The sequence below is a fragment of the Pongo abelii genome, chromosome 7 (assembly GCF_028885655.2).
Source record: "Pongo abelii isolate AG06213 chromosome 7, NHGRI_mPonAbe1-v2.0_pri, whole genome shotgun sequence".
Taxonomy (NCBI): Eukaryota; Metazoa; Chordata; class Mammalia; order Primates; family Hominidae; genus Pongo; species Pongo abelii.
In genome coordinates, this window is record NC_071992.2 from 135,681,327 (window position 1) to 135,695,120 (window position 13,794).

General features: G+C 40.9%; 1 long non-coding RNA gene across 1 annotated transcript; it reads right to left on the reverse strand.

Moving 5' to 3' along the window:
- Positions 1 to 6,763: 6,763 nt before the first annotated feature.
- LOC129047520 (uncharacterized) lies at positions 6,764 to 8,091 on the reverse strand. The gene is made up of 2 exons (XR_008509257.2): positions 7,493 to 8,091; positions 6,764 to 7,096 (listed from the first exon to the last, which is right to left on the reverse strand). It is a non-coding gene; the product is annotated as an uncharacterized LOC129047520 (long non-coding RNA).
- Between the last annotated feature and the right edge of the window lie 5,703 nt (positions 8,092 to 13,794).

The window sequence follows — 13,794 nt, forward strand, 5'->3', positions numbered from 1 at the left end:
TCACACTCAACGGGTGCAAAATTTGGCTCCACCTTTTAAAGAGATTGTTAAGAAAAACCCATGGACATATTTTAAACTGCCGCCCCTGTGACTGGTTTTCCCAATAGAATGTGAGCAGAGGTGAGTTTTACTACTTCTGGGTCAACTCTTTTAAGAAGCAAGTGTCTTCTTTCATACTCTAGTTCTCCTTTCATTGGCAGAGTGCAAAACTGTGACTAGACCCAGGAAATGGCAAAGCCAAATGATGATTGCAGGGCCATAGGTTTCTGAATCAATATATTGAAGGGAGCTTCCCAATTACCAGACACGTTGGATATGAACTTGAATGAGAAATAGAATCCTTTTGTGTTTGAGTCTTTATTTTGAGGTCTAATTGTTAACAGCAGTTTAGCCTACCCTTACTTACACTTATGGCTTACAAGGCCTGGCATTAACCAGCCCGTCCCTACTCTCAGACCACTTTCCTTGAACCATCTAACCCAAGTTACAACAGTGTCCTTCAGTTACATGAACATCCCAAGGTCTCAGAGACTTTCCAGGTGCTTCTGTCTCTGCTGTTGCCTCCTAGCATCACATGGCTGACTCCTATCACCCACTGGGACTTGGCTTAATTACTAACTCCTCAGAAAAGATTGGTCTGGCCATTCTAATTAAATAGGTCTCTACCTTATGCATACCATTCACTTATTCTATAGCACTTATCATAATTTAGAATTATACCTTTATTTATTTGTTTAATATCTGTCTCTCATATTAGTCAGTTAGCTCCTTGAGGCTAGAGTCCATGTGTTGTAGAGTGTATATACATATTTTTTTCAAAATATTCACTTTTTCTTTTTCAAAATATTCACTTCCTCATCCAATGTGAGGATTTCATATTCCCGCCCTATTGAAGTCAGATGTGGTCATGTCACTTTCTTTGGCCAATGAAATATGAATGTAAATTACATGTGCAGTTTCTGAGAAGCAGCTTTAAGTTCTTCTTTTTTTGGGGGGGGGCGCGTGGTGTGGGACGGAGTCTCACTCTGTTGCCCAGGCTGGAGTGCAATGGTGCGATCTCAGTTCACTGCAACCTCTGCCTCCTGGGTTCAAGCTATTCTCCTACCTCAGCCTCTCGAGTAGCCGGGATTACAGGTGAGCACCACCACGCCTGGCTAATTTTTGTATTTTTAGTAGAGACGGGGTTTCACCATGTTGGCCAGGCTGGTCTTGAACTCCTGACCACCCATGATTCACCCACTTCAGCCTCCCAAAGTGCTGGGATAACAGGCATGAGTCACATGCCTGGCCAGCTTTAAGTTTTTCATCTGGTTCAACTAACACTATTTCTGCTCAGAGAAAGGAAGGATTAAAAGGGAAAGTCATGAGCTGCTGCTTTTTTTCTTAAATTGAGGTGAAATTTACATAACATAGAAATAACCATTTCGACTTGAATAGCTCTGTAGTAGATAGTACACTTATCAGTTGCTTTTGTTACTAAGTAACTCAGAACAATGTGAGGCTCCTATTGGAAGAAATTCTCAGAGAATTTGGAAATGGAAACTACTAAGAAATGCCCCCTACCTGGTAGATTATACTGGTTGGAGGTCAAGACCCCGATGCCCCATCACCCGGGAGAAGGAGAGAAAGGGAAATCCCAGAATTTACTAAAGATGGCTGGGGTACAAAATTAACTATAAAATAAAATTGGAAAGGAGATACTTTGTATGAATTTAGGGTTTCATTTGAAATTGTAGTTATCCCAAAGAAGGTAAGAATGACGAAGTAACTATTAAAGCTCTAGTTATCAGAATTTTCCCATTGGATTGAAAAGATTTGGAATGAATGACAGATCAGTTTCTTTTCATACACTCCCACTATCAGGTAGCGAAAGGGAGAAAATAGCCATGAAAAGAGAAAAGAGGTATGGAAGTGAGGATTAGTGGTGCTGACTGGCTCTCAGTTTTATTTAACTTTTAAATCATCCTGTCTTTCATCTAGAGAATAATGATGTTGGGAAAAATTTCCCCATTAGAATAACTTTACCCCAAATAAAGAACAATGAAACTAGCAAACCCTTAGTCAAAATTTGGAGGAGCTCACAGCTTGAAGTATTATAAGATTACTATAAATTTCTCCCCAAAGCTATGATTTCTGTTTCACAGAAGAAATATGCCCAGTGACTACATGATTAGAAGTTAGAATGGGTATCAGTTCCAACCCTTTTTATTTTATAGGTAAGGACACTGAAAACCCCTGACTCCACTCAACAGAAATATTTTTGATCCTGGATAGAGTTATTGGGAACATATTCCAATAAATCTTTATGAGTGTATTTTTAATGTAAGCATAACTATAAGCTAATTCATTAATATAAATTAGCACTTCTGCCAGTTAATAGGGGAAGAAGAGGGACAGAAATATAACTACATACAATGATCTATTCTTGTCCTCCTGAGTTTTATAAATAATATTTGATCATTGAAACAAAACTTACAACACCTCCTGATACACAAGACAGATATTTAAAAGTGGAAAAGGCAAAAGGAACCTAAATGGAAGTAAGGTTTCCATGCTTTACTTGAAGTAATAAAGTATTGATACTTTGACTGCAATAAGTCACATATGTATATTATAATATCCAGAGCAACCGCTAAGAAAATTATACAAAGATATGCACCAAAAAACACTATAAATAAATCAGTGGAGGCCAGGCATAGTGGCTCACAGCTGTAATCCCAGCCCTTTGGGAGGTCGAGGTGGGTGGATCACTTGAAGTCAGTTTGAGATCAGCCTGGCCAACATGGCAAAGCCCCATCTTTACTAAAAATACAAAAAAACTTTAGCCAGGCATGGTGATGCACACTTGTAGTCCCACCTACTCAGGAAGCTGAGGCAGAAGAATTGCTTGCACCCAGAGGTGGAGGTTGCAGTGAGCCGAGATGGCACCACTGCACTCCAGCTTGGGCAATAGAGTGGGACTGTGTCAAAAAAAAAAAAAAAAAAAAAACCCTGACACTGGGTAATTCATAAAGAAAAGAGGTTTGGTTGGCTTATGGTTATGCAGACTCTACATTGACATCACTCAGCTTCTGAGGAGGCCTCAGGGAGCTTTCAGAATAATGGCAGAAGGTGAGCGGGAAGCAGGCATGTCATGCGGCCAAAGCAGGAACAAGTAGGGTTGGGTGAGGGAAATTGCCACACACTTTTAAATGACCAGATCTTGTAAGAACTAGCTCAGAACCACAAAGACAGCACCAAGCTATGAGGGATCTACCCCCATGACCCAAACACCTCCTACCAGGCCCCAACTCCAGTACTGGGGATTACAATTTAACATGAGATTTGGGCAGGGACAAATATCCAAACTATATCACATTTCTTGCTTTCCAGTCACATTAAGTCTTCTTGAAAGAATAGTCTATGCTCCCTTCTCTACTTCGTTGTTGTATCTTACTTATGGCTGCAAGAAACAGACTACTCAACTAAAAATTTCCCCAAACAAATTGGATTCTATTGACTCGCATAATAAGCTAGGAGATAGGTGGCCTCCAGCATTGGTTTAATGCACAATAATATCTTCAGATATGTAAATTCATTCTTTTCTTTGATTCCCTCATCCTCAGTTGGTGTCCTCTTGTCTTTAAGCGCATCTCCAGGGATCACATCCTCACACAACTACTTCCATAGACAGGAGGAACAGGAGACAAGGAAGATGGCTCTTCTTAATCATTGTTCTCTTTCTTTGCTTTTCTTTTTTTTCAGACATAGTCTTGCTCTGCCACCAGGCAGGAGTGCAGTGGCACGATCTCAGCTCACTGCAACCTCTGCTTCGCGGGTTCAAGTGATTCCTCTGCCTCAGCCTCCCGAGTAGCTGGGACTACAGGCGCACGACACCACGCCTGGCTAATTTTTTTGTATTTTAGTAGAGACAGGGTTTCACCATGTTGGCCAGGATGGTCTTGATCTCCTGACCTCGTGATCTGCCTGCCTCGGCCCCCCAAAGTGCTGGGATTATGGCATGAGCCACCACGCCCAGCCCTCTTTCTTTTCATCTGTGAGAAAATGTTCCCTAGCAGTCTTTCTGTAGTTCCCCTGGATCAAATTTAAATCACATGGCCATCTCTACTAACAAGGAAAACCACAAAAGCATTTTAAGACTCTATTCCAGCGGGAGACTCTGCCTGTAGGGATGAAGTGAAGAGAGTGGCCCTTGGTAAATTGGCCAAGAGAATTGGCTATGCTAATCATCCTTTTAGATTAAAGAGACAGCAGTGTCTGGGGAGTGCAGTGGTGGAGCATGCAAACTTTAAGCCCCTTTTCTGTTTGAACCTCCAACAGAATTTTAACATATTGACTACTTCCTTCTGCCCACAAATTTCTACTGGAACAAGTAACTTCACATCACCCTATCCTAATGTCCCAGTATCTCTGTACTCCTTTCCATTCAGTCTTGCTTGTCTGTGTCTTAAATGTAAATAAGCCTTTTTGTCTTTCTTTCTTTTTTTTTTTTTTTTCTAGACAGTCTCGCTCTGTCACCTGGGCTGGAGTGCAGTGGCAAGATCTCGGCTCACTGAAACCTCCACCTCCCAGGTTCATGCAATTCTCCTGCCTCAGCCTCCCAAGTATCTGGGACTACAGGCATGCACCACCATGCCTGGCTAATTTTTGTATTTTTACAAAATTTTACAAAAAAAAAAAAAAAACCATGGTTTCGCCAATGTTGGCCAGGCTGGTCTCCAACTCCTGAACCTCAGGTGATCTGCCCACCTCGACCTCCCAAAGTGCTGGGATTACAGGTGTGAGCCACCATGCCCAGCTGTGAATAACCTGTTATCATTCTGCCCTTGGCTCCATTCTCTTCTTGCCCTGTATCAGCCTGTCATGTCCTTTTTAGATTATAGGTTGCTTTGAGAAAATGGAAGAAATTATCTTTAAAATGCACAAACCCACAACATATAGGTGAGTATATAATTTGGGGAAATTTAAAGACCCCCTAAAACCCATCCATCAATCACTTTGGGGCTTCCTGATCCATACTTTGGAAGTCCTTGCTCCATGTATTCTCCCTGGACACTCTCAATAATGCTATGTTTTCAACTCCCATCCAACGTCCCTCACATAGGTAGCACCACCTTAGACCTCTTTGTTGAGCTCCAAACTTATCATTTCAACTGTGTAGTAAAATCTTTCTCAACGTTTGTTGTAGATGTTTCGTACCAACCTCATCCCAAAATAGACTATCTTTGATCATTATCCCTCCTTGCTCTGGTCTGCTCCTCCCTTTATATTCTTTCTCTATGTTAATAGGATTTTTACCCAAACAGATAAGTTCTAAGTATTGTCACCTCCCATTTTTTCCCGTCTCCTACATTCAGTTGGTCTCCATGTCCATTCAAGTGTATTACAAAGGCTCTCTGGAATTTATCTCCTGTTCTCCATCTCCTGCAACATTCTGAATAGGCACTTCATTATTTTCTTCCTGGATTAGCACATCAGACTTATACTAGCGATTCCCTCCTTTAGTCCCCACTCCATGCTAACACCAGGGATCCCTCACTAAAACCAAATTTTAATCACTTTCTAGATTAAAATCTACTGTAACCCCCATTTCCAACACAAACCAAAACTCCTTAGTATTACATCCATGTCTTCACATTATCTGACTCCTGTAGCCATCTCCTTCCAATATTTTCTGTCAATGCCCCACATGTAGCCGATGCTTAGGCCACTACTGCCAAGTCCCTGAATAAGCCATGTCTCTCGCTCCTCCGTGCACCTCATCCACCTGGAATTCCCATCTCCTACTGCTCTACCTAATAGATGTATAGTCACTCTTTATAGCATAAATCAAAGGCCAGTTCCTCTTTATACCATCCTTGACCTGCCCTCTCTCCTTTCTTTTAATTTTATGCAAACTCATATTATTGAATTTATCCCAGTGAGTAGTAATCTTTGTTGATGATGTTGTAAACCCCATAATATTCTGAGCACTTTGGGAGCATAAGTCATGAGTAATTAACCTTTCTGATTACCAGAGAGCAAATGTCAATATGTTGGTGGAAAAAAAAGAAAAATTTTAGTATGTATGTGGTCTTTTATAATGAAGTAGGTTTTATTTCTTTGGCCAATATTGTGTACATTTATGAGTGATCGGAATGTTTTCTGGGGAAAGGGAAACTTTCTTGGATTTCTGCACGGGCAATTTTGACTTCAAAAAAACCACAGTCTCTGCATTTCAGAATACCCAACACACCTATTTGTTGAATACCACCTCAATTTTGTTCTTTGCTCTGGCAGAAAGTGACCACTAGGGAGCATTATAGTTGCATACATTTCTTTGCACACATTCAAGTGATTTATCATCTTAGGGCAAAAACCAGTTTTGAAAACAAAAAGCTCTTTATATCTGCATTTGCTTAGCCATTTTTTTACTTTTCCAAGCAAATTAAAAGGTAAATTTCCTGCCCCTTATCTCCATTCTTCATACCACTCAGAAATCCTTCCACAAATAATTGTATTTGGAATATTTCCAAAGAAGAAACTGAACTTCTTGTTTCTCTTGTGACTCTAGCGATTTCTTCATTTATCACATTATCTCCAAGTCTCCAATTATTTGCAAGCCACAGAAAATATGGAAGATAGAAAATTTTCAACCAGCATTTATTGGGCACCAGGCCCTGTACGGGAGTGTAAAGGTGCAGGAAAAGTCAGAAGTGTTGTTACCCACACAACAGGTAGATTCAATTGCCTGGCAGGTGACAGCCCAATGACTACAACCAAGAAGGGTTTAACAAGGGGATTTTATTATTTGCAATAAGGAAGGAGGACACCACAGATAGTTCCCCAAAGCAATGCCTCCTTGAACAATGGTGAAAACAGGGCTGTTATGAGGCTGGCTGGCTGAGTCATTGTATGTAGAGGTGGAGTCAAGGGAGCTCAAGTGCAGTCACTGATCATTCTTCTACGTGTGTTGCATGTATAGAAAATGGTGAATAAGCTCCTCCTTGGGCAGGGTTTTTAGTATGGTAATGAGTTCACCAAAATTCATCTCCAATTCAGGCATCTCTGGATCCAATTGGTTTTCCTTTTTCTGGGGCTGAGTTTCTTCCTGGAACTTTTTGAAACAACAAGAACTCAAGGTGCAACAGTTACACGTGGTTACTTTTTCACAGTTGTATCCCAAAAAACTTGGGGACACTGGGTTACAGTGGTATGTATCCACCATTAGTCCATTCATACACTAAGGTAAAAAAGATAAATAACTTCTTACACTTTTAAGAGGTAATTAATACAATGGAAGAATTTCTATGGTGTTCTTTTATTATGTATATGGCAGCAAAGAAGGAATCTGGGCACAACTAGGTTGAGTATATGACAGTTGGCCAAGCTTAGGGGAGAGAAAAGGAACTTTAGGAAGAGTATACAAAAACAAATTTAAAAGGGCAAGCCATAAATTTTCATGATTGGAAGCCTATTTTCTACAAAACAATTAACCTGTATAAAAATGTACCTTCTAAATGGAGGAAGAAAAGGTAATCTTCAAGCTCTCCTTTAAAAAAAAAAAACAATGAAGAAAAATGAAGGATAACCTCAAACTGGTTGAGGGACAAGTAAGCAAAGGCAAAAGCTGAAATTGCCTTAAGGACAGCCACCCAAAGTTAAGAGCAACCTCTGCCTTCAAATAAAAGCAAATACACATCTTCTCTGGAAGAAAGTTCCTTAGCTTAGATTCTGAGAATCCCCACAAATTAAAACCAACCATAGCTGAGCTTATACTCAAAGATCTCCAAACACAAAAGATAAGCCACCATGAGTGAAAGTCATTAGAAGCAACAAATCAACAATTTTGAGACTTTACTACTATAGATATTAGAACTGTCAGACACAGAATATAAAATAGCCAGATATAGACAGTTTAAACAAAGCTAAGATAAAAATTAGTCAAAGAGCAAAATAATGAGCCCACAGATTTGGAAAACAACAAAGACAACTTTTAGGAATGAAATAACAGTTGTTTAAATATAGAACTACGTGCATGGATAAAAGAGCAAAATAGACATAACAGAAGTGAAGTAAAAGATAGATCTCAAGAAGATATACTGAATGTAGCACAAGAAACTAACATGGAAAATACAGAAGAGAAGTCAAGAAATACCAAACATAGAATTAAAATGCCTGATTTCTAATCAGAGTTCCAGAAAGACAGAATAGAAAAAGTTAAGAAAGTGCAGTATGTGAAGAGATAATGCCTTAGAACTTTCCAGGACTAGTTGGATTTATTATTTTGTTTTATTTTACTTTTTTATTTTATTTTGAGACAGAATCTCTCTCTGTTGTCCAGGCTGGAGTGCAGTGGCGCAATCACAGTACACTTCAGGCTCCACCTCCCAGGCTCAAGCAATCCTCCCACCTCCGCCTCCCAAGTAGCTGGGAGTTCCTGGGACTACAGGCACACATCTGTAGAGATCGTGTCCCATTATGTTGCCCAGGCTGGTCTTGAACTCCTGGGCTCAAGTGATCCCCCACCTCGGCCTCCTAAAGTGCTGAGAATTAAAGGCATGAGCATCTGGCCTAATCAGATTTTAATTAAAGTCATGAATCTCTAGATAACACAAAGCACAATATGTTAAGCAAGACATATCATCTATCTAATACTCTGTATCACACAGGGTACAGGCTGCAGTGCTGTAACAAAGAGATCCCAAGTTACAGTGGGATTAGGAAGATGAAATTTCATTCATTATCACAAGACAGTCCCACAGGTTGGTAGTTTAAGGGGCTAGCAGCTCTGCTCCTCAAGGGAACTCAGGAATGAAGTTCTGCCAGTCTTCAATTTAACTTTTGTTCTGGGTCCTAGACAGTTGCTCTGATTGTCGCTAATTCCTAGCCATTAAGAACAAAGGAGAGAAATTGTAGGGGAGGAGCCAAGATGGCCGAATAGGAACAGCTCCTGTCTACAGCTCCGAGCGTGAGTGACATAGAAGACAGGTGATTTCTGCATTTCCATCTGAGGTACCAGGTTCATCTCACTAGGGAGTGCCAGACAGTGGGTGTAGGTCAGTGGGTGCGCGCACCGTGCGCGAGCCGAAGAAGGGTGAGGCATTGCCTCACTCGGGAAGTGCAAGGGGTCAGGGAGTTCCCTTTCCTGGTCAAAGAAAGGGGTGACAGATGGCACCTGGAAAATCGGGTCACTCCCACCCGAATATTGCGCTTTTCCGACGGGCTTAAAAAACGGCGCACCAGGAGATTATATCCCGCACCTGGCTCAGAGGGTCCTATGCCCATGGAGTCTCGCTGATTGCTAGCACAGCAGTCTGAGATCAAACTGCAAGGCAGCAGCGAGGCTAGGGGAGGGGCGCCTGCCATTGCCCAGGCTTGCTTAGGTAAACAAAGCAGCCGGGAAGCTCGAACTGGGTGGAGCCCACCACAGCTCAAGGAGGCCTGCCTGCCTCTGTAGGCTCCACCTCTGAGGGCAGGGCACAGACAAACAAAAAGACAGCAGTAACCTCTGCAGACTTAAATGTCCCTGTCTGACAGCTTTGAGGAGAGCAGTGGTTCTCCCAGCACACAACTGGAGATCTGAGAACGGGCTGACTGCCTCCTCAAGTGGGTCCCTGACCCCTGAACCCCGAGCAGCCTAACTGGGAGGCACCCCCCAGCAGGGGCAGACTGACACCTCACACGGCCGGCCAGGTACTCCAACAGACCTGCAGCTGAGGGTCCTGTCTGTTAGAAGGAAAACTAACAGAAAGGACCTCCACACCAAAAACCCATCTGTACATCACCATCATCAAAGACCAAAAGTAGATAAAACCACAAAGATGGGGAAAAAACAGAGCACAAAAACTGGAAACCCTAAAAAGCAGAGTACCTCTCCTCCTCCAAAGGAACGCAGTTCCTCACCAGCAACGGAACAAAGCTGGACGGAGAATGACTTTCACGAGCTGAGAGAAGAAGGCTTCAGACGATCAAATTACTCCGAGCTATGGGAGGATATTCAAACCAAACGCAAAGAAGTTGAAAACTTTGAAAAAAATTTAGAAGAATGTATAACTAGAATAACCAATACCGAGAAGTGCTTAAAGGAGCTGATGGAGCTGAAAACCAAGGCATGAGAACTATGTGAAGAATGCAGAAGCCTCAGGAGCCGATGTGATCAAATGGAAGAAAGGGTATCAGCAATGGAAGATGAAATGAATGAAATGAAGCAAGAAGGGAAGTTTAGAGAAAAAAGAATAAAAAGAAATGAGCAAAGCCTCCAAAAAATATGGGACTATGTGAAAAGACCAAATCTACGTCTGATTGGTGTACCTGAAAGTGACGGGGAGAATGGAACCAAGTTGGAAAACACTCTGCAGCATATTATCCAGGAGAACTTCCCCAATCTAGCAAGGCAGGCCAACATTCAGATTCAGGAAATACAGAGAACGCCACAAAGATACTCCTCGAGAAGAGCAACTCCAAGACACATAATTGTCAGATTCAACAAAGTTGAAATGAAGGAAAAAATCTTAAGGGCAGCCAGAGAGAAAGGTTGGGTTACCCTCAGAGGGAGGCCCATCAGACTAACAGCGGATCTCTCGGCAGAAACTCTACAAGCCAGAAGAGAGTGGGGGCCAATATTCAACATTCTTAAAGAAAAGAATTTTCAACCCAGAATTTCATATCCTGCCAAACTAAGCTTCATAAGTGAAGGAGAAATAAAATACTTTACAGACAAGCAAATGCTGAGACATTTTGTCACCACCAGGCCTACCCTAAAAGAGCTCCTGAAGGAAGCACTGAACATGGAAAGACACAACCGGTACCAGCCGCTGCAAAATCATGCCAAATTGTAAAGACCATCGAGACTAGGAAGAAACTGCATCAACTAACAAGCAAAATAACCAGCTAATATCATAATGACAGCATCAAATTCACACATAACAATATTAACTTTAAATGTAAATGGACTAAATGCTCCAATTAAAACACACAGACTGGCAAATTGGATAAAGAGTCAAGACCCATCAGTGTGCTGTATTCAGGAAACCCATCTCACATGCAGAGACACACATAGGCTCAAAATAAAAGGATGGAGGAAGATCTACCAAGCAAATAGAAAACAAAAAAAGGCAGGGGTTGCAATCCTAGTCTCTGATAAAACAGACTTTAAACCAAGAAAGATCAAAAGACACAAAGAAGGCCATTACATAATGGTAAAGGGATCAATTCAACAAGAAGAGCTAACTATCCTAAATATATATGCACCCAATACAGGAGCACCCAGATTCATAAAGCAAGTCCTGAGTGACCTACAAAGAGACTTAGACTCACACACAATAATAATGGGACACTTTAACACCCCACTGTCAACATTAGACAGATCAACGAGAGAGAAAGAAAACAAGGATACCCAGGAATTCAACTCAGCTCTGCACCAAGCAGACCTAACAGACATCTACAGAACTCTCCACCCCAAATCAACAGAATATACATTTTTTTCAGCACTACACCACACCTATTCCAAAATTTACCACACACTTCGAAGTAAAGCTCTCCTCAGTAAATGTAAAAGAACAGAAATTATAACAAACTATCTCTCAGATCACAGTGCAATCAAGCTAGAACTCAGGATTAAGAATCTCACTGAAAACCGCTCAACTACATGGAAACTGAACAACCTGCTCCTGAATGACTACTGGGTACATAACAAAATGAAGGCAGAAATAAAGATGTTCTTTGAAACCAACGAGAACCAAGACACAACATACCAGAATCTCTGGGATGCATTCAAAGCAGTGTGTAGAGGGAAATTTATAGCACTAAATGCCCACAAGAGAAAGCAGGAAAGATCCAAAATTGACACCCTAACATCACAATTAAATGAACTAGAAAAGCAAGAGCAAACATATTCAAAAGCTAGCAGAAGGCAAGAAATAACTAAAATCAGAGCAGAACTGAAGGAAATAGAGACACAAAAAACCCTTCAAAAAATTAATGAATTCAGGAGTTGGTTTTTTGAAAGGATCAACAAAATTGATAGACCGCTAGCAAGACTAATAAAGAAAAAAAGAGAGAAGAATCAAATAGATGCAATAAAAAATGATAAAGGGGATATCACCACCGATCCCACAGAAATACAAACTACCATCAGAGAATACTACAAACACCTCTATGCAAATAAACTAGAAAATCTAGAAGAAATGGATAAATTCCTCGACACATACACCCTCCCAAGACTAAACCAGGAAGAAGTTGAATCTCCGAATAGACCAATAACAGGAGCTGAAATTGTGGCAATAATCAATAGCTTACCAACCAAAAAGAGTCCAGGACCAGATGGATTCACAGCCGAATTCTACCAGAGGTACAAGGAGGAACTGGTACCATTCCTTCTGAAACTATTCCAATCAATAGAAAAAGAGGGAATCCTCCCTAACTCATTTTATGAGGCCAGCATCATCCTGATACCAAAGTCGGGCAGAGACACAACCAAAAAAGAGAATTTTAGACCAATATCCTTGATGAACATTGATGCAAAAATCCTCAATAAAATACTGGCAAACCAAATCTAGCAGCACATCAAAAAGTTTATCCACCATGATCAAGTGGGCTTCATCCGTGGGATGCAAGGCTGGTTCAATATACGCAAATCAATAAATGTAATCCAGCATATAAACAGAACCAAAGACAAAAACCACATGATTATCTCAATAGATGCAGAAAAGGCCTTTGACAAAATTCAACAACACTTCATGCTAAAAACTCTCAAGAAATTAGGTATTGATGGGACGTATCTCAAAATAATAAGAGCTATCTAGGACAAACCCACAGCCAATATCATACTGAATGGGCAAAAACTGGAAGCATTCCCTTTGAAAACTGGCACAAGACAGGGATGCCCTCTTTCACCTCTCCTATTCAACATAGTGTTGGAAGTTCTGGCCAGGGCAATCAGGCAGGAGAAGGAAATAATCGGTATTCAATTAGGAAAAGAGGAAGTCAAATTGTCCCTGTTTGCAGACAACATGATTGTATATCTAGAAAACCCCATTGTCTCAGCCCAAAATCTCCTTAAGCTGATAAGCAACTTCAGCAAAGTCTCAGGATACAAAATCAATGTACAAAAATCACAAGCATTCTTATACACCAATAACAGAAAAACAGAGAGCCAAATCATGAGTGAACTCCCATTCACAATTGCTTCAAAGAGAATAAAATACCTAGAAATCCAACTTACAAGGGATGTGAAGGACCTCTTCAAGGAGAACTACAAACCACTGCTCAAGGAAACAAAAGAGGATACAAACAAATGGAAGAACATTCCATGCTCATGGGTAGGAATAGTCAATATCGTGAAAATGGTCATACTCCCAAAGTAATTTACAGATTCAATGCCATCCCCATCAAGCTACCAATGACTTTCCTCACAGAATTGGAAAAAACTACTTTGAAGTTCATATGGAACCAAAAAAGAGCCCGCATTGCGAAGTCAATCCTAAGCCAAAAGAACAAAGCTGGAGGCATCACGCTACCTGACTTCAAACTATACTACAAGGCTACAGTAACCAAAACAGCATGGTACTGGTACCAAAACAGAGATATAGATCAATGGAACAGAACAGAGCCCTCAGAATTAAAGCCACATATCTACAACTATCTGATCTTTGACAAACCTGAGAAAAACAAGAAATGGGGAAAGGATTCCCTATTTAATAAATGGTGCTGGGAAAACTGGCTAGCCATATGTAGAAAGCTGAAACTGGATCCCTTCCTTACACCTTATACAAAAATTAATTCAAGATGGATTAAAGACTTAAACGTTAGACC